We start from the raw sequence: 20,555 nt of genomic DNA, 5'->3' as shown, positions 1-20,555 counted from the left end.
CAGCAATCAGTGATCCTGTATCCAAAGAGGAGTTGGACTAGGAAACAAGGGGGTTCCGATTTTGTCCAAATTTGTTTTATTTTCCGAAGTGTCAACACGGGAATTTACTAAGCACAAATCTTGGCAGTGTTGGCTCTATTCGTAATGGTTTTCACGGCAGAGGACAGAAATACGAATGAATAGGCCATCGGCCAAACGCGGCTGTTTGTTGATACAACACGGTAATTTACTATTCAATCGTATTTGGATGTTTGTCCATGAATGTTAGATTGCGTCGTATTTATTTTGCGAATCGGCAAAAAAATAGACCTGCTTTTTCCTGGCATGTTTACATGTGTGGCAACTTCAACATCAATCACACCTGAATTAGAATGCCTATAAAAGGACCCTAGGACCATTTCAATCATCCCTCACTCAGAAATGGCTGCTGTTCTATGGTGCAGTGATGTTTTGTGTGCTGTGGGATTCCTGAGACTCAGACATCAGCCTGGAAGAAACCAGGGCCAGGAAACTGAACATGGCCAGCAGGCTGTATAGGTGCCGCTGGCCGATGACAAGATCATACTACTGATGTTCCGTCTAAATCGAGCAAACATTTCCCATCTGTATGACCTTGTGAAACTGGACCTAGGCCCTAAGACAGCACGCTCTCGCCCTATCTCAGGCCTGCACAAACTCCTGTTGCACTTTATGGCTACTGGTAGCTTTCAGGCTGTGTCTGGCGATGTCATTGGGATCTCACAGCCCACCTTTTCCAGAATCCTAACACAGGTGACGTATACCTAACATCCTCATCTTTTATTTTTTTTCTTTGTTGTAGTAATGTCAGTACACAGTGATGATGTTATGTAATTGAATCTCAGTACCCTTTTTTTCGCAAATATACACACAGGTTTTGGATGCTTTGCAGCCCCACATCGATGCCTCAATCTACTTCCCTACCCAGGAGTCTCAGTGGCATGCCGTCAGGGTAGCTTTCTATGGCCTTGCTGGCATGCCCAATGTGCTGGGAGCCATAGATTGCACACACGTTCAGCTGAGACCACCTAGGGGCAGGCAGCATATATATACCAATAGACATCTTGACCACTCTACAAATGTCCAGGTGGTTTATGATGCAAAACTCAAAATCATGAGTGTTGTTGCTGGTTACCATGGTGGCTGCCATGACTCCTTCATCCTCAGTCAGTCATCCCTCTTTGATAAATTTGAGGACGGACAAATGCCAGATGGATGGCTGCTGGGTATGTGACTTGATCTGTGTAGGACTTTGTATACTACACCCAAATCCACTGTGTTAGTTGTGTGTTGCTGTATATGTACTTTACACATGTTACTATATATGTCTTTCAAATGATGGGGGATGTGTCTGTTTCTCTTGGCTTCTGACTCCATTGTCCTGCCCTGATTACCCTGCTGAACACAATTACAATAATGAACATAAGTCCACGCAGAATGTGATAGAAAGATGTTTTGGGGTGCTGAATTCTAGGTTTCTGTGTCTGGATAAGTCTGGTGGGATTTTGTTGTATAGTTCCTTTAAAGGTGATCAGAATTGTGTTCTGCTGCTGTTTTCTTCATAACATGTGTTTGCAACAACATCTGCCACATGTTGATGAAGAGGATGAAGAAAGCAGTCAGCCAGCAGAGGAGTTAGATACAGATGTAGGGAGGCAGGTAAGGCAAGAGCTTATAAATCTACATTTTTAAGGTAAGTATATGTGTATCTGAATTATTTGCATTTTTACTTTGCCACATAATTAATATTTGTAACCAACTCAAACATGTTACTTCAACAGAATGTGGATTATTCCAAAGACAGAAAAACATACACTGGCTTAGTGGCATACAAATGTAGCATGTGTATTGTGTGTTCTTGTTTTGAGTACACATCATATTATGGTGCACATGTCTTAAGGCTGGAGAAATCATTAAGCATTGCTAAGTGGAAGGTGATCAAGCACTAGGTAATCCTGAATGTTTTTGTAAATGCTAATTACTATCTGAATGTCTGCTACGTATTCACTTTACAATTCGCAATGATTTTTCTCTTCTTCATGATGAATACATCTGGCCCTATGTGTGGTGTTTCATGGTGTTTAAGGGACACAAACTTTGTACCATCCAAAATGTTTTATTTGTTTCGGATTGCTTGTTAAAGTCAGCATGTTTTATAGACACAACACAATAAACAATATGTATCCATTATTACACACATTACTTTTGGTGTTGCAAGGAAAAGTGGGATTTGTTTGAAGCATACAAACAAATGCTCCCATAACTCCTTTTTAGCACACACAAACATGGCAGGACATTAATGACAAACCGGACAAAATCATTTAATCAAAAACTTCCCATTGTTGTTTGCCCATATTCGGACACTTGCTTGTTGAACAATACTGTTATTGTCCTAATGGCGTGAAGTTTTAAACAATTTACCTTTCTCACAACCCCAATAATTAGGTTGTATGGGTCATGTGTTAATCTGCATGGCTGTGCTGTAGGCAGACTGTTATATGATTGTGATTAGAATCTGGAATTAATCAAAAGGGAATCAAAGACTGTTGGCTCATTAATGCATACACCTCAGAATGTGCATGCCTGTGCAAGTAGACTGGCTGCTATATATGAGAGTGATTAGAATCTGGTAATAATAATTAGATAATCAAAGACTGTTGGCTCATTACAGAGGCGGAACTCTGGGAGACAATGAAGTCATTTGCCGCCGGGCTCCAGGCCCGAAATGGGCACTTTCTCCACTGTCCCCCGTTGTCTGACTGAGGAGCTTTTTTGAGGAGGGTGGGAATTAGTCGCCAGTGGCGAATTCAAAGAGGATAAGGGGGGCACAAAGGTGCGTGCCAACCCATTTAGTTATTTCTCATTTTATTTATAATGCTGCCTCATTATTATGCTTGCCCTGGTGATCCAGTGAAACAGCCGCGAGTCCGCGACTACGATGATCAGACTGGACTGATCACCAGCCTGGCGTGGACATGTGATTCTATTACAGTCTGTCTCCTACAGGGCTTCTCTCTTGGTTGATGCTAGATTCAAGTGTCAGAAGGTCCCTTCTCCCACTCCGATATAGAACCAACCCTTCTCTCTTCAGGGCTACGGAAGCCCTGTAGGTCTATATACTTTGTGATGATGCGGCTCCTAGCCGGAGTGCACTGTATGCGGTGCTGACGGAGCAGCCGTCCCCACACATTGCTCACACTGTGGTTACAAATTGCCCCTACCTGGCTGGCTGAGTCCCGGCAGACAGAAAGCAATGTAGAGCCACATGTAGATGGTGAACAGGGAAAGGGGGCGTGTCCTAATGCAGTAAAGAGACCACCCCCATTAAAGACCTGCACAGATACTGTCTCTCCCGCTCGCCCCCCCTCTCTCTCTTACTGTCACATACACTCCCCCCCCCCTCTCTTTTACTGTCACATACACTCGCTCCCCCCTCTCTCTATTGCGGTCACTTACACTCCCTCCTCTCTCTCTTACTGTCACATACACTAGCCTTCCTCTCTCCTGCTGTCACATGTGCTCCCTACTCTCTCTCTTACTGTCACATACACTTGCCCCCCCTCTCTCTTACTGTCACATACACTGGCTCCCACCTCTCTTTCTCTCTGGCATACTCGCTCTCCCCCCCTCTCTGAAACTCTCCACTCTTTCTCTGACACACTCTGTCTTGCCTTCCCTCTCTGACACCCTCCACTACCTTGCTCCTCTCAATCTTTCTGACACACTCTCTCTTGTCCCCCTATCTTTGACACTCTGCACTCTCTCTTGCAAATCCTCTCTCTGACACTCTCCACTCTCTTGCTCCACTCTCTCTGACACATGTCCTTTAGCTCCCTCTCTCTCTGACACACTCCACTCTCTTGCTCCTCTCTCCCTCTCTGACACTCGCTCTTCCTCTCCTTCTCTCTCTTACTTCTCTCGCTGAGTCTCCACTCTCTTTTGCCTCTCTCTATCTTTCTATTGATCCTCTCTCTCTCCCTGACACTCTCTCTCCCTCTCTCTCTCGCTTCCCCCTCTCTCTCTCTCTCTGTCACTCCCTAATACCCTCTCTCACTCTACCACTTGATCCACCTCACCTTCTCTCTCTTGCTACCCTCCCTCTGTCTCTCACGCTCCCTAACATTCTCTTTCTCTCTCTGATACGCTCTCTCTCTTGCTCCCCCGTCTCATGCTCTCTATCCCTGACACCCTCTCTGTCTCTACCCCCTCTCTCTCTTTTTCTCTCTAACCATAAGCCAGATTTAAACTTGCTTGGGGTGGGATGGTGGGGGAACACAAATTTTTCTTGCCTCCGTGTAACTGGGATGAAGTTACGCCACTGGCTCATTAATGCATACACCTCAGAATGTGCATGCCTGTGGAGTAGACTGGCTGCTATATATGAGAGTGATTAGAATCTGGTAATAATTTTTAGATAATCAAAGACTGTTGGCTCATTAATGCATGCAACTCACAATGTGTAGCACAGATAACATTTCACTGGCCAAAACATTTTCAAAGACTGGCAAATAGCAGTGTGAAGAGCAACTGCACTTGTAAACTTAATTTACGGAAAATTAATGATTTGGTATAAATTTGAAAGCTGCTAACAGGAGAATCTATAGTGTCCATAATACACTTATTAAATCATTGTTTTCTTTTCTGCACACAGAAACCACTACATCTGTTGTTTATTTTTCTGGGGGCGGCGGCTTGGATGCTGCTTTGCCTTTACCACTGTCGGGTGGGCGTGTTCTGGTGGAGCGCCTTGGTGGTAAGGCCATTGGCTATACAAGTGGAGTTGTCGTACCAGAACTGGTGCTTTGTTGGTGTTGCTGCTGGGAACTGAGTGTTTCATTGAGGTTAGTGAGGGTGGCATTGAGTTCACATGTTGCTGCAGTGTGATTCTCCATGATCTGGGATATTGATTCAATGAGCATTTGATTTGTTTCTAAAATGTTTAGGTAGCTTTGCTGTTGTCTGTGATGTTCATCCATTAGGCATTGTAAGTTGCCCATTACATGTGTCATGTCTGCCCGCATTATTTCCATGGTGTTTGCCATTTGCGTGGGGGGTACATTTTGTCTGCTGATATTGCGGCTTATTCTTTTGAGGTGATTAGGCAGGCTCGAGAAAATTTGTGTCTGTATACACAGGAAATCCTGATTAGTGGCCTGCTGTGTAGCCCAATTGTCCCAAAACACTTGATCAGGCCCTTGTGCTACTGGTGTTGTTGAGCTCTGTTGTGGTGGTGGTGTGTGTTGCGGAGGAGGTGTACTCACAGGTGCTGGGGGTGTGTTTGCTTCATTGATTGGCTGAAGTTGTAAAACAAATGTCTCATCCATGTCACTGTCTTGCTGGTGTGTCGGAGGGCTGCTTGGCTGGTTAGTTGATTCTGGAAAGAACAATGCATTTTTGGTTAGGTTGCCATATATGTGTTTGAAATGTTTGACAAACAACGTCCACTCTACACATGTGGATGCATATTGTACATATTCTGCATTGAAACAACATCACTACTGCCTTTAAAAGCTACACATGCCTCTCTCATTGTTGCTTTGCTGTGTACATAAATGTAAGAGCAAGCACATTATTTGTTTGGTATATCCTACATACTCCACGAGAAAGGTGGCAGTTGTAATTACAAATTAAGGGGGACATTTACTAAGCAGTGATAAGAGCGGAGAGGCGAGGCAGTGGAATAGTTGGTCATGGCAACCAATCAGCACTGAAGTAACATCTATAATTTGCATACTGTAAAATTATACAGAGCTGCTGATTGGTTGATGGGCCAACTTCTTCACTGGCTCACTTCTCCGCTCTTATCATTGTTTAGTAAATGTACCCTTTAGTCTTTTAGTGTGAGCAAGTCAAGCATCTATATACTTTTGCATGTTGTAAACAATGTAGGCAAAAGCATCAACACACAACAATGTTTACAGCCTTACTCCTTGTCAAACTGCCCCATCTGTTTCTGTTGCAGCATCTTCCAGACAATATACTACTGTTTGGCTGAAGTGGACACACATATTTTGATTGGAGGCGGAATCTACATTCCACTTTGTGGACATTTTGTGGTTGGTGTTCTTCTGTACGTATTGTTGTGTGTGGTGTGTCTCTAGTTTATAAATGTAAAAAAAATGGTGCATTTATATTAGAGATGAGCGCCTGAAATTTTTCGGGTTTTGTGTTTTGGTTTTGGGTTCGGTTCCGCGGCCGTGTTTTGGGTTCGAACGCGTTTTGGCAAAACCTCACCGAATTTTTTTTGTCGGATTCGGGTGTGTTTTGGATTCGGGTGTTTTTTTCAAAAAACACTAAAAAACAGCTTAAATCATAGAATTTGGGGGTCATTTTGATCCCAAAGTATTATTAACCTCAAAAACCATAATTTACACTCATTTTCAGTCTATTCTGAATACCTCACACCTCACAATATTATTTTTAGTCCTAAAATTTGCACCGAGGTCGCTGTGTGAGTAAGATAAGCGACCCTAGTGGCCGACACAAACACCGGGCCCATCTAGGAGTGGCACTGCAGTGTCATGCAGGATGTCCCTTCCAAAAAACCCTCCCCAAACAGCACATGACGCAAAGAAAAAAAGAGGCGCAATGAGGTAGCTGTGTGAGTAAGATTAGCGACCCTAGTGGCCGACACAAACACCGGGCCCATCTAGGAGTGGCACTGCAGTGTCACGCAGGATGGCCCTTCCAAAAAACCCTCCCCAAACAGCACATGACGCAAAGAAAAAAAGAGGCGCAATGAGGTAGCTGTGTGAGTAAGATTAGCGACCCTAGTGGCCGACACAAACACCGGGCCCATCTAGGAGTGGCACTGCAGTGTCACGCAGGATGTCCCTTCCAAAAAACCCTCCCCAAACAGCACATGACGCAAAGAAAAAAAGAGGCGCAATGAGGTAGCTGTGTGAGTAAGATTAGCGACCCTAGTGGCCGACACAAACACCGGGCCCATCTAGGAGTGGCACTGCAGTGTCACGCAGGATGTCCCTTCCAAAAAACCCTCCCCAAACAGCACATGACGCAAAGAAAAAAAGAGGCGCAATGAGGTAGCTGACTGTGTGAGTAAGATTAGCGACCCTAGTGGCCGACACAAACACCGGGCCCATTTAGGAGTGGCACTGCAGTGTCACGCAGGATGTCCCTTCCAAAAAACCCTCCCCAATCAGCACATGATGCAAAGAAAAAGAGGTGCAAGATGGAATTGTCCTTGGGCCCTCCCACCCACCCTTATGTTGTATAAACAAAACAGGACATGCACACTTTAACCAACCCATCATTTCAGTGACAGAGTCTGCCACACGACTGTGACTGATATGACGGGTTGGTTTGGACCCCCCCCAAAAAAGAAGCAATTAATCTCTCCTTGCACAAACTGGCTCTACAGAGGCAAGATGTCCACCTCATCATCACCCTCCGATATATCACCGTGTACATCCCCCTCCTCACAGATTACCAATTCGTCCCCACTGGAATCCACCATCTCAGCTCCCTGTGTACTTTGTGGAGGCAATTGCTGCTGGTCAATGTCTCCGCGGAGGAATTGATTATAATTCATTTTAATGAACATCATCTTCTCCACATTTTCTGGATGTAACCTCGTACGCCGATTGCTGACAAGGTGAGCGGCGGCACTAAACACTCTTTCGGAGTACACACTTGTGGGAGGGCAACTTAGGTAGAATAAAGCCAGTTTGTGCAAGGGCCTCCAAATTGCCTCTTTTTCCTGCCAGTATAAGTACGGACTGTGTGACGTGCCTACTTGGATGCGGTCACTCATATAATCCTCCACCATTCTATCAATGTTGAGAGAATCATATGCAGTGACAGTAGACGACATGTCCGTAATCGTTGTCAGGTCCTTCAGTCCGGACCAGATGTCAGCATCAGCAGTCGCTCCAGACTGCCCTGCATCACCGCCAGCGGGTGGGCTCGGAATTCTGAGCCTTTTCCTCGCACCCCCAGTTGCGGGAGAATGTGAAGGAGGAGATGTTGACAGGTCGCGTTCCGCTTGACTTGACAATTTTGTCACCAGCAGGTCTTTCAACCCCAGCAGACTTGTGTCTGCCGGAAAGAGAGATCCAAGGTAGGCTTTAAATCTAGGATCGAGCACGGTGGCCAAAATGTAGTGCTCTGATTTCAACAGATTGACCACCCGTGAATCCTTGTTAAGCGAATTAAGGGCTCCATCCACAAGTCCCACATGCCTAGCGGAATCGCTCCGTGTTAGCTCCTCCTTCAATGTCTCCAGCTTCTTCTGCAAAAGCCTGATGAGGGGAATGACCTGACTCAGGCTGGCAGTGTCTGAACTGACTTCACGTGTGGCGAGTTCAAAGGGCATCAGAACCTTGCACAACGTTGAAATCATTCTCCACTGCGCTTGAGACAGGTGCATTCCACCTACTATATCGTGCTCAATTGTATAGGCTTGAATGGCCTTTTGCTGCTCCTCCAACCTCTGAAGCATATAGAGGGTTGAATTCCACCTCGTTACCACTTCTTGCTTCAGATGATGGCAGGGCAGGTTCAGTAGTTTTTGGTGGTGCTCCAGTCTTCTGTACGTGGTGCCTGTACGCCGAAAGTGTCCCGCAATTCTTCTGGCCACCGACAGCATCTCTTGCACGCCCCTGTCGTTTTTTAAAAAATTCTGCACCACCAAATTCAAGGTATGTGCAAAACATGGGACGTGCTGGAATTTGCCCATATTTAATGCACACACAATATTGCTGGCGTTGTCCGATGCCACAAATCCACAGGAGAGTCCAATTGGGGTAAGCCATTCCGCGATGATCTTCCTCAGTTGCCGTAAGAGGTTTTCAGCTGTGTGCGTATTCTGGAAAGCGGTGATACAAAGCGTAGCCTGCCTAGGAAAGAGTTGGCATTTGCGAGATGCTGCTACTGGTGCCGCCGCTGCTGTTCTTGCGGCGGGAGTCCATACATCTACCCAGTGGGCTGTCACAGTCATATAGTCCTGACCCTGCCCTGCTCCACTTGTCCACATGTCCGTGGTTAAGTGGACATTGGGTACAACTGCATTTTTTAGGACACTGGTGAGTCTTTTTCTGACGTCCGTGTACATTCTCGGTATCGCCTGCCTAGAGAAGTGGAACCTAGATGGTATTTGGTAACGGGGGCACACTGCCTCAATAAATTGTCTAGTTCCCTGTGAACTAACGGCGGATACCGGACGCACGTCTAACACCAACATAGTTGTCAAGGCCTCAGTTATCCGCTTTGCAGCAGGATGACTGCTGTGATATTTCATCTTCCTCGCAAAGGACTGTTGAACAGTCAATTGCTTACTGGAAGTAGTACAAGTGGGCTTACGACTTCCCCTCTGGGATGACCATCGACTCCCAGCAGCAACAACAGCAGCGCCAGCAGCAGTAGGCGTTACACGCAAGGATGCATCGGAGGAATCCCAGGCAGGAGAGGAATCGTCAGAATTGCCAGTGACATGGCCTGCAGGACTATTGGCATTCCTGGGGAAGGAGGAAATTGACACTGAGGGAGTTGGTGGGGTGGTTTGCGTGAGCTTGGTTACAAGAGGAAGGGATTTACTGGTCAGTGGACTGCTTCCGCTGTCACCCAAAGTTTTTGAACTTGTCACTGACTTATTATGAATGCGCTGCAGGTGACGTATAAGGGAGGATGTTCCGAGGTGGTTAACGTCCTTACCCCTACTTATTACAGCTTGACAAAGGGAACACACGGGTTGACACCTGTTGTCCGCATTTCTGGTGAAATACCTCCACACCGAAGAGCTGATTTTTTTGGTATTTTCACCTGGCATGTCAACGGCCATATTCCTCCCACGGACAACAGGTGTCTCCCCGGGTGCCTGACTTAAACAAACCACCTCACCATCAGAATCCTCCTGGTCAATTTCCTCCCCAGCGCCAGCAACACCCATATCCTCCTCATCCTGGTGTACTTCAACACTGACATCTTCAATCTGACTATCAGGAACTGGACTGCGGGTGCTCCTTCCAGCACTTGCAGGGGGCGTGCAAATGGTGGAAGGCGCATGCTCTTCACGTCCAGTGTTGGGAAGGTCAGGCATCGCAACCGACACAATTGGACTCTCCTTGTGGATTTGGGATTTCGAAGAATGCACAGTTCTTTGCTGTGCTGCTTTTGCCAGCTTGAGTCTTTTCATTTTTCTAGCGAGAGGCTGAGTGCTTCCATCCTCATGTGAAGCTGAACCACTAGCCATGAACATAGGCCAGGGCCTCAGCCGTTCCTTGCCACTCCGTGTCGTAAATGGCATATTGGCAAGTTTACGCTTCTCCTCCGACAATTTTATTTTAGGTTTTGGAGTCCTTTTTTTCTGATATTTGGTGTTTTGGATTTGACATGCTCTGTACTATGACATTGGGCATCGGCCTTGGCAGACGACGTTGCTGGCATTTCATCGTCTCGGCCATGACTAGTGGCAGCAGCTTCAGCACGAGGTGGAAGTGGATCTTGATCTTTCCCTAATTTTGGAACCTCAACATTTTTGTTCTCCATATTTTAATAGGCACAACTAAAAGGCACCTCAGGTAAACAATGGAGATGGATACTAGTATACAATTATGGACTGCCTGCCGAGTGCAGACACAGAGGTAGCCACAGCCGTGAACTACCGTACTGTACTGTGTCTGCTGCTAATATAGACTGGTTGATAAAGAGATGTCTATGTAACTATGTATGTATAAAGAAGAAAGAAAAAAAAACCACGGTTAGGTGGTATACAATTATGGACGGACTGCCTGCCGAGTGCAGACACAGAGGTAGCCACAGCCGTGAACTACCGTACTGTACTGTGTCTGCTGCTAATAATATAGACTGGTTGATAAAGAGATGTCGTAGTAGTATGTATGTATAAAGAAGAAAGAAAAAAAAACCACGGTTAGGTGGTATACAATTATGGACGGACTGCCTGCCGAGTGCAGACACAGAGGTAGCCACAGCCGTGAACTACCGTACTGTACTGTGTCTGCTGCTAATATAGACTGGTTGATAAAGAGATGTCTATGTAACTATGTATGTATAAAGAAGAAAGAAAAAAAAACCACGGTTAGGTGGTATACAATTATGGACGGACTGCCTGCCGAGTGCAGACACAGAGGTAGCCACAGCCGTGAACTACCGTACTGTACTGTGTCTGCTGCTAATATAGACTGGTTGATAAAGAGATGTCTATGTAACTATGTATGTATAAAGAAGAAAGAAAAAAAAACCACGGTTAGGTGGTATACAATTAACGACGGACTGCCTGCCGAGTGCAGACACAGAGGTAGCCACAGCCATGAACTACCGTACTGTACTGTGTCTGCTGCTAATATAGACTGGTTGATAAAGAGATGTCTATGTAACTATGTATGTATAAAGAAGAAAGAAAAAAAAAACACGGTTAGGTGGTATACAATTATGGACGGACTGCCTGCCGAGTGCAGACACAGAGGTAGCCACAGCCGTGAACTACCGTACTGTACTGTGTCTGCTGCTAATATAGACTGGTTGATAAAGAGATGTCTATGTAACTATGTATGTATAAAGAAGAAAGAAAAAAAAACCACGGTTAGGTGGTATACAATTATGGACGGACTGCCTGCCGAGTGCAGACACAGAGGTAGCCACAGCCGTGAACTACCGTACTGTACTGTGTCTGCTGCTAATATAGACTGGTTGATAAAGAGATGTCTATGTAACTATGTATGTATAAAGAAGAAAGAAAAAAAAACCACGGTTAGGTGGTATACAATTATGGACGGACTGCCTGCCGAGTGCAGACACAGAGGTAGCCACAGCCGTGAACTACCGTACTGTACTGTGTCTGCTGCTAATATAGACTGGTTGATAAAGAGATGTCGTAGTAGTATGTATGTATAAAGAAGAAAAAAAAACCACGGTTAGGTGGTATACAATTATGGACGGACTGCCTGCCGAGTGCAGACACAGAGGTAGCCACAGCCGTGAACTACCGTACTGTGTCTGCTGCGACTGGATGATAAATGATATAAAAAATATATATATCACTACTGCAGCCGGACAGGTATATATTATATATTATATAATGACGGACCTGCTGGACACTGTCTGTCAGCAGAATGAGTTTTATTTTTATAGAATTAAAAAAAAAACAACACACAAGTGAAGTCACACGACGAGTGTTTAACTTTTTCAGGCAATCACAATATAAGTATACTACTAACTATACTGGTGGTCAGTGTGGTCAGGTCACTGGTCAGTCACACTGGCAGTGGCACTCCTGCAGCAAAAGTGTGCACTGTTTAATTTTAATATAATATTATGTACTCCTGGCTCCTGCTATAACCTATAACTGGCACTGCAGTGCTCCCCAGTCTCCCCCACAATTATAAGCTGTGTGAGCTGAGCAGTCAGACAGATATATAATATATATAGATGATGCAGCACACTGGGCTGAGCCTGAGCAGTGCACACAGATATGGTATGTGACTGAGTCACTGTGTGTATCGCTTTTTTCAGGCAGAGAACGGATATATTAAATAAACTGCACTGTCTGGTGGTCACTCACTAGTAAACTCTCTGCACTCTCTACACTTCTACAGTACTCCTCCTAGTCCTAAGCTCCAGTAAATCTCTCTCTCTTATAATCTAAATGGAGAGGACGCCAGCCACGTCCTCTCACTATCAATCTCAATGCACGTGTGAAAATGGCGGCGACGCGCGGCTCCTTATATAGAATCCGAGTCTCGCGAGAATCCGACAGCGTCATGATGACGTTCGGGCGCGCTCGGGTTAACCGAGCAAGGCGGGAGGATCCGAGTCTGCTCGGACCCGTGAAAAAAACCATGAAGTTCGGGCGGGTTCGGATTCAGAGAAACCGAACCCGCTCATCTCTAATTTATATATGACTAATCATTTTTTTATTTTTTTTAGATTCCTACTCACCATCCAGATGAGGGGAGTGTGTTTGGCGTCTTGGTGGAGTTCCAAAATTTGGCGTGGTGGTTTTGAAGACACTATTGAAATTCTACGTTGTGGTGGAGGCACCTGTGATTTGGACAGGACATCCAACCTTGGTCCCTTGGGTGCCACATGTGGTGGCTTTTTGTGTGGTTCAGGAGGGTGTCTTCTGCTCGCAGTGCCTTGGGTTGAGTGACCTATTGTTAAATAAACAATTATTGTAGGACCATTCCTTAACAAACATAACATGTACAACATTGGACACTTTACCTGCTGCCGCAGCATCATCATCATCAGATGTAGTTGAACTGACTGGAGGTCGGGCAGTTTTGGACTTTTTCAACACTGTGCAACCGAAAAAGAAAATAGTGAAAAGTTTAAATTGTACAATGCAGTTGCTAAGCATTTGTAACATTATCATTATAAAGATAATAAACATGTTTTAGTTTGTGTGGTTGTAATGTAAACATCATTGGGTCATCTAACAAACAGCTGATGTGGCCCCCACACTCACAGCCATTAGCCAAACAATACTGGCCAATAGGCCATGTGCAGTGAGGAAAGTGCAACGCATGACAAAATGGAGAGGACACAAACATGGGCCTACATTACAACTATACAAAACAACACTACAAAACATACACATATGGTTTAAAATTGGAAGTTTCACTAATAAGAAAGAATATTTGTGTCAACCTGTGTGATGTGGCACAACAAACACACAATAGTCCAACATAACAACAAAAGTAAGTAACACATTGAAGACATTTATTAACCTGCCAAACACATAAGTCACTGATAAAGCAGTGTTGTCTAAGGTGAGAAATACAGCAGCCAACATCACCAAAATGGTGGGGTTTATTTGGCCTAATTAGAAGGTGCTTTAATTACCTTGCCCACTGCTTTTTCATTTACTTATGCCGTCTCCAGCCTATTACATCTGAACCACTGTGGGTGACATGTACTAAGCAGTGATACAAGTGGAGAAGTGAGCCAGTGGAGATGTTGCCCAAGGCAACCAATCAGCTGCTCTGTATACTTTTATAGTATACAAATTATAAATGTTACGTCAATGCTGATTGGTTGCCATTGGCAACTTCTCCACTGGCTCACTTCTCCACTTTTATCCCTGCTTTGTACATGTACCCCTGTGTGATACCTTGCACCGGGCAAACTGACCCAAAATACAGAGTACAATGCATTCTGATATAAATGTGATGAAGGGGAAGCTTGGTGTTTGTAAATTAAAGGTCGCCCACAAACCCAAATTAACACTCCAAAAATAGATACACATTTTAAGTGTCATTCCACATACAATACTGTTATGTGCTACATTTGCTTTTGTGTTATCCATCAACAATGCCAATGGTTTTGGTGCCATGTAGTCCAAGCAGCAAGTAACACCCTAGGCCACACGACACACATTAAACAAACCAAAAGTTAACCCCAAACAAAACACAGTATGTGATTAAGAAAAACCAAGCTCACCATCCTGGCTGGGATGATCAGAATTACGAACATGTGTTGCTGCCGCAACTTCAGGAGGTATTAAGCTCCGCATGGGTTCCTCGTACAATGAAGGGCTGACCCCCACTGGGCTGACAAGCAGACTTCGCCTGCTTGGCCATTTTGGACTTCACACAGCACTTGATATCATAGTACCATTTGCGGCATGTGTCCTCGGTCCGCTTGACCACGGCCTCACTATTTACAGCAGCAACAACATTAGCCCATAACACCGTCTTCTTTCTTGATGTCACCTTTGCGGACTCAGGCCCAAATAGGTAACGCTGATATTTCATCAGCTCACGCACCAAAGCCACATTCTCAGCATAACTAAACTTGACATTGAGGCCAGTCTTAGTAGTGGTGCGTGGCTGCAGAGCTGCTTCACTGTCACTAGAGGCTGCAGCACCAACCTCACCCACCTCCTCCACCTCACTAACCGCCTCCCTCTCACTTACCTCCTCCACCTCACTCACCTCCTCTACCTCATTCACCTTCCCCACCTCACTCACCTCACCCACCTCAGAGTCAGACATAATTTGGACAAACAACAATAAACACAGAAAAAAATAAAATACAAACAACACACTCCTCCACTACCACTTCACAATACACAACACACAAACAAACACTGACAAGAGACTCAAAAAAAAAACAAGGACAAAAATTTAGACAAAACCAAAAAAAACAAGACTACAAGAATGACAAGACTACTTTCAAACACAATAAAACACTCAGAACTCGCCTAAAAAACTCCTCAAAAACCAAACTACTCACCAAACTCCACAGCACAACCTCTCTCCTCACCACTAACTAAACCCATGAGGTGCGGACGGTTTGGGGCGTATTTATATGGTTGCGCACAGACACTCCTACATCGGAAACACAACCAATCACGAACGGAAGGACAAAATCAACAGTAAAAGTGGAAATGCGGCCGTAGTTGGAAAAAAACCCTGCCGCGTTTAAAATAGTCACAATCCGTGGAAAAAACACACAATCCCGACCAAACAAGTGATTTGCGGCCGGAAAAAAAAAACCACGAAAACATTGCCATTGGAAAATACGAAAACAACAGCATAGTAAATTAGCGTACATGGGCCCTCATTCCGAGTTGTTCGCTCGGTATTTTTCATCGCATCGCAGTGAAAATCCGCTTAGTACGCATGCGCAATGTTCGCACTGCGACTGCGCCAAGTAACTTTACTATGAAGAAAGTATTTTTACTCACGGCTTTTTCTTCGCTCCGGCGATCGTAATGTGATTGACAGGAAATGGGTGTTACTGGGCGGAAACACTGCGTTTCAGGGGCGTGTGGCTGAAAACGCTACCGTTTCCGGAAAAAACGCAGGAGTGGCCGGAGAAACGGTGGGAGTGCCTGGGCGAACGCTGGGTGTGTTTGTGACGTCAACCAGGAACGACAAGCACTGAACTGATCGCACAGGCAGAGTAAGTCTGGAGCTACTCTGAAACTGCTAAGTAGTTAGTAATCGCATTATTGCGAATACATCGGTCGCAATTTTAAGAAGCTAAGATTCACTCCCAGTAGGCGGCGGCTTAGCGTGTGTAACTCTGCTAAATTCGCCTTGCGACCGATCAACTCGGAATGAGGGCCATGGTTTCAAAAAGTTGCATGAAAATGTGTCTGACAAAATTCGAGATAAAACTCAACACAAATCGACTCAAACACGAATATTAGTAAATAAACCCACAGGAGCACGGGAAGTAAGGATAGTGCTGTGAAGGAACATGAGGAATGAATGCCTTATCTGTGATAGCTTCCATCCCTACATTAACTTACATTCCTCTACAGGCCAACTATCCATGTTCCTGTACTTTCACTATAGAACTTATTGTTTTCTCTCACATTCTATTTACAAAGTCATCCACCTTAAACTTACTTTTGTTTTTATTAACTTTATAATACCAACTGGCACCTTACATAAGTTACATAAGAAGACACAGAAATGCAGGTAAGAGACTTAATGGACAATGTAGCTTAGTGTAGTGAGGGGAGAGTTACAATGAGTAAGCGGTGAGACAGGCTTTCAGCATTCATAGCCTTCTCATGGGTGCCTCCCCAGCTATTGACCTCACTGCACGTCACAGCTGTACAATGCGTTGCTTGTGGGCCCATGAACAGAAAGTCATCCATATAGTCGATTACTGACTTCCTCCCTCTTTTCTCCCTAATATAATTTAATAGGGAACTGAAAGCTTCAAACAGACACAAGGGATAGCTGGGCAACAATTATCCACATAAATAGTTTCTTCCCAAACGTACTACAGCAAGTTAAATCATACTAATGCACATAATTTACATTTTTCTACTTAATTAGTATCTCAGTCAATTTGATTTCACCATATGTGCTAAGCTATGGATAATATTAAAACTAGAGATGAGCGGGTTCGGTTCTCAGAGAACCGAACCCTACCGGACTTTGCCTTCTGAGTCTGGATCCGGGCCAGGCTCGGATTTTCCCTCTTGACTCGGAAACCTGAACGTGGCTAAACGCCATCATCCCGCCGCCAGATTCTCGCGGGATTTGGATTCCATATAAGGAGCCGCGCGTCCCCGCCATTTTCACTCCAGTCTCGGAGAGTGTATAGAGAGGATGTGTCCTCAGTGTTCAGTGTCTGTGTGTTGGGGCGGGAAAGTGGGGTGGCAAGTGTTGTGCTGCTCAGTCCAGTCCAGTGTAGTCACTCAGTGTATTGTGCTGCATCAGTCCAGGCAGTCACAGTGTTGGTGTTCTCTGCTGCCATATATCCAGTGTAGCTGTAAAGTGGTTCTGTGTTGTGCAGACCAGTCCAGTGTAGCCAGTGTATTGTGCTGTATCAGTCCAGCCATTCACAGTGTTGGTGTTCTCTGCTGCCATATATCCAGTGTAGTTGTATAAAGTGGTGCTGTGTTGTGCAGACCAGTGGTAGTGTCCTGTGTCATCAGTAATTCCAGTGACGATATATGCTGCTGCTATATGTCCACTGCTGCAGTATAACAATTATAACAACCTGTTGGGCTGCATCAGACCAGTGGTAGTGTCCTGTGTCATCAGTAATTCCAGAAACGATATACGCTGCTGCTATATGTCCACTGCTGCAGTATAACAATTATAACAACCTGTTGGGCTGCATCAGACCAGTGCTAGTGTCCTGTTTCATCAGTAATTCCAGTGACGATATACGCTGCTGCTATATGTCTACTGCTGCAGTATAACAATTCTAACAACCTGTTGGGCTGCATCAGACCAGTGGTAGTGTCCTGTTTCATCAGTAATTCCAGGGACAATATACGCTGCTGCTATATGTCTACTGCTGCAGTATAACAATTATAACAACCTGTTGGGCTGCATCAGACCAGTGGTAGTGTCCTGTGTCATCAGTAATTCCAGTCATTCCTGTGACGCATATGGGGGGTCATTCCGAGTTTAAGTTAACACAGCTACGATCTTTAACTCAGACATGCGGGGGGACGCCCAGCACAGGGCTAGTCCACCCCGCATGTCAGTGCCGGCCCCCCTGCACAAATACAAAAGCATCGCACAGAGGCGATGCCTTTGTATTTGAGGAGTAACTCCCGGCCAGCGCAGCTCCTGCGGCTGGCCGGGAGTTACTCGTCGCTCCTGCTGGCCGCAGCGGCTGCGTGACACGTCATGCAGCCGCCGCGACCCGCCCCCGAACGGTCCGGCCATGCCTGCGTTGGCCGGACCGCTCCCCCTAAATGGTGGCGAAACGCCACTGTTCAGCCCCCTCCCGCCTAGCGACCGCCTCTGTCTCAGAGGTGATCGCTAGGCAATGATGACTGCTATGCGCCGGCGCAGTGCGGCGCCGGCGCATGCACAGTTTCCGACCCAATCGCACGGCTGCGAAGAAGTGCAGCGTGTGATCGGGTCGGAATGACCCCCATTGTCTCATATAACTCACAAAAATAATGGAGAACAAAAATTTTAAGGAGAAAATAGGGAAAGATCAAGAAGAACCTCTTCCTCCTAGTGCTGAAGCTGCTGCCACTAGCCATGACATAGACAATGAAAATGAAATGCCATCAATGTCGTCTGCCAAGGCCAATGCCCAATGTGATAGTAGAGGGTGTGTAAAATCCAAAAAGCCTAAGTTCAGTAAAAAGAACCAAAAAAAGAAATTTAAATCATCTGAGGAGAAACGTAAACTTGCCAATATGCCATTTACGACACGGAGTGGCAAGGAACGGCTGAGGCCCTGGCCTATGTTCATGGCTAGTGGTTCAGCTTCACATGACGATGGAAGCCCTCATAACTGAGGCCTTGACACTTATGTTGGTGTTAGACATGCGTCCGGTATCCGCCATTAGTGCAGTGGGATTTAGACAATTGATGGAGATATTGTGTCCCCGGTACCAAATCCCATCTAGATTCCACTTCACTAGGCAGGCGATACCGAGATTTTGCCATTTAATTCCAGTGATTTGGACGTATAAAATACAGTGCACAGAAAATAACTGTGTGCTCTGAGATGGTATCACAAATCCCCAAGGAGAGTCCAAGTGTGTCGGCGGTTGCGATGCCTGACCTTCCCAACACTGGACAAGAAGAGGTGGCTCCTTCCACCATTTGCACGCCCCCTGCAAGTGCTGGAAGGAGAACCCACAGTCAAGTTCCTGATATTCAAATTGAAAATGTTACCAAATCCCATCTAGGTTCCACTTTTCTAGGCAGGCGATACCGAGAATGTACACAGACGTCAGAAAAAGAGTCACCAGTGTCCTACAAAATGCGGATGTATTCAGTGTCCACTTAATCACGGACATGTGGACAAGTGGAACAGGGCAGACTTAAGACTATATGACTGTAACAGCCCACTGGGTAGATGTATGGCTCGCCGCAGCGGCACCAGTAGCAGCATCTTGCAAATGCCAACTCGTTCCTAGGCAGTCTACGCTATGTATCACTGCTTTCCATAAGAGGCACACAGCTGACAACCTCTTACGGAAACTGAGGAACATCTTCACTGAATGGCTTACCCCTGCTGGACTCTCCTGGGGATTTGGGATATCGGACAACACCACCAATATTGTGCGTGCATTACATCTGGGCAAATTCCAGCATGTCCCATGTTTTGCACATACAATTAATTTGGTGGTGCAGAATTTTTTGAGAAATGAGAGGGGTGTGCAGGAGATTCTGTCGGTGGCCCCAAAAATTTCGGCCCACTTTCGGCATTCTGCCACTGCGTGCCGAAGACTGGAGCGCCAGCAAACATTCCTGAACCTTCCCCGCCATCAACTGAAGCAAGAGGTGGTAACGAGGTGGAATTCAACACTATATGCTTCAGAGGATGGAGGAGCAGCAAAAGGCCATTCAAGCCTATACATCCACCTACGATATAGGCAAAGGAGGGCTAATGCACCTGACTCAAGTGCAGTGGAGAATGATTTCCATCTTGTGCAAGGTTCTCCAACCCTTCGAACTTGCCACACGTGAAGTCAGTTCAGACACTGCCAGCTTGAGTCAGGTCATTCCCCTCATCAGACTTTTGCAGAAGCAGCTGGATAAATTGAAGGAGGAGCTAAGACGGAGTGATTCCGCAAAGTATGTGGGACTTGTGGATGGAGCCCTTCATTCGCTTTGCCAGGATTCAAGGGTGGTCAATCTCTTGAAATCAGAGCACTACATTTTGGCCACCATGCTCGATCCTAGGTTTAAAGCCTACGTTGTATCTCTCTTTCCAGCAGACACAAGTGTGCAGAGGTTCAAAGACCTGCTGGTTAGTAAATTGTCAACTCAAGCGGAACGTGACCTGTCAACAGCTCCTACTTCAATTTCTCCCGCCACTGGGGCTGAAAGGAAAAGGATAACATTTTCTAGCCCACCCGCTGGCGGTGATGCAGGGAAGTCAGGAGCGAAAGCTGACATCTGGTCCGGACTGAAGGACCTGCCAACAATTACTGACATGTCTACTGTCACTGCATATGATTCTGTCACCATTGAAAGAATGGTGGAGGATTATATGAGTGACAGCATCCAAGTAGGCATGTCAGACAGTCCGTACATATACTGGCAGGAAAAAGAGGCAATTTGGAGGCCCTTGCACAAACTGGCTTTATTTTACCTAAGTTGCCCGCCCTC

The 20,555-nt window shown here is 45.7% G+C and overlaps 1 long non-coding RNA gene across 1 annotated transcript in view; it reads right to left on the bottom strand.

Moving 5' to 3' along the window:
• Positions 1-3,470: 3,470 nt before the first annotated feature.
• Positions 3,471-20,555, bottom strand: part of LOC134929409 (uncharacterized) — a 136,395-nt gene continuing 119,310 nt past the window's right edge. Inside the window, exons 2-4 of the long non-coding RNA XR_010178547.1 lie at positions 13,219-13,293; positions 12,934-13,145; positions 3,471-5,392 (exon numbers count right to left, since the gene is read on the bottom strand). This is a non-coding gene — a long non-coding RNA (uncharacterized LOC134929409). The remainder of the gene's footprint in view (positions 5,393-12,933; positions 13,146-13,218; positions 13,294-20,555) is intronic.

This window comes from Pseudophryne corroboree, chromosome 5 (assembly GCF_028390025.1).
Source record: "Pseudophryne corroboree isolate aPseCor3 chromosome 5, aPseCor3.hap2, whole genome shotgun sequence".
Taxonomy (NCBI): Eukaryota; Metazoa; Chordata; class Amphibia; order Anura; family Myobatrachidae; genus Pseudophryne; species Pseudophryne corroboree.
Note: the sequence above shows the minus strand (reverse complement) of the source record. Positions and strands in the feature narration are given on the sequence as shown.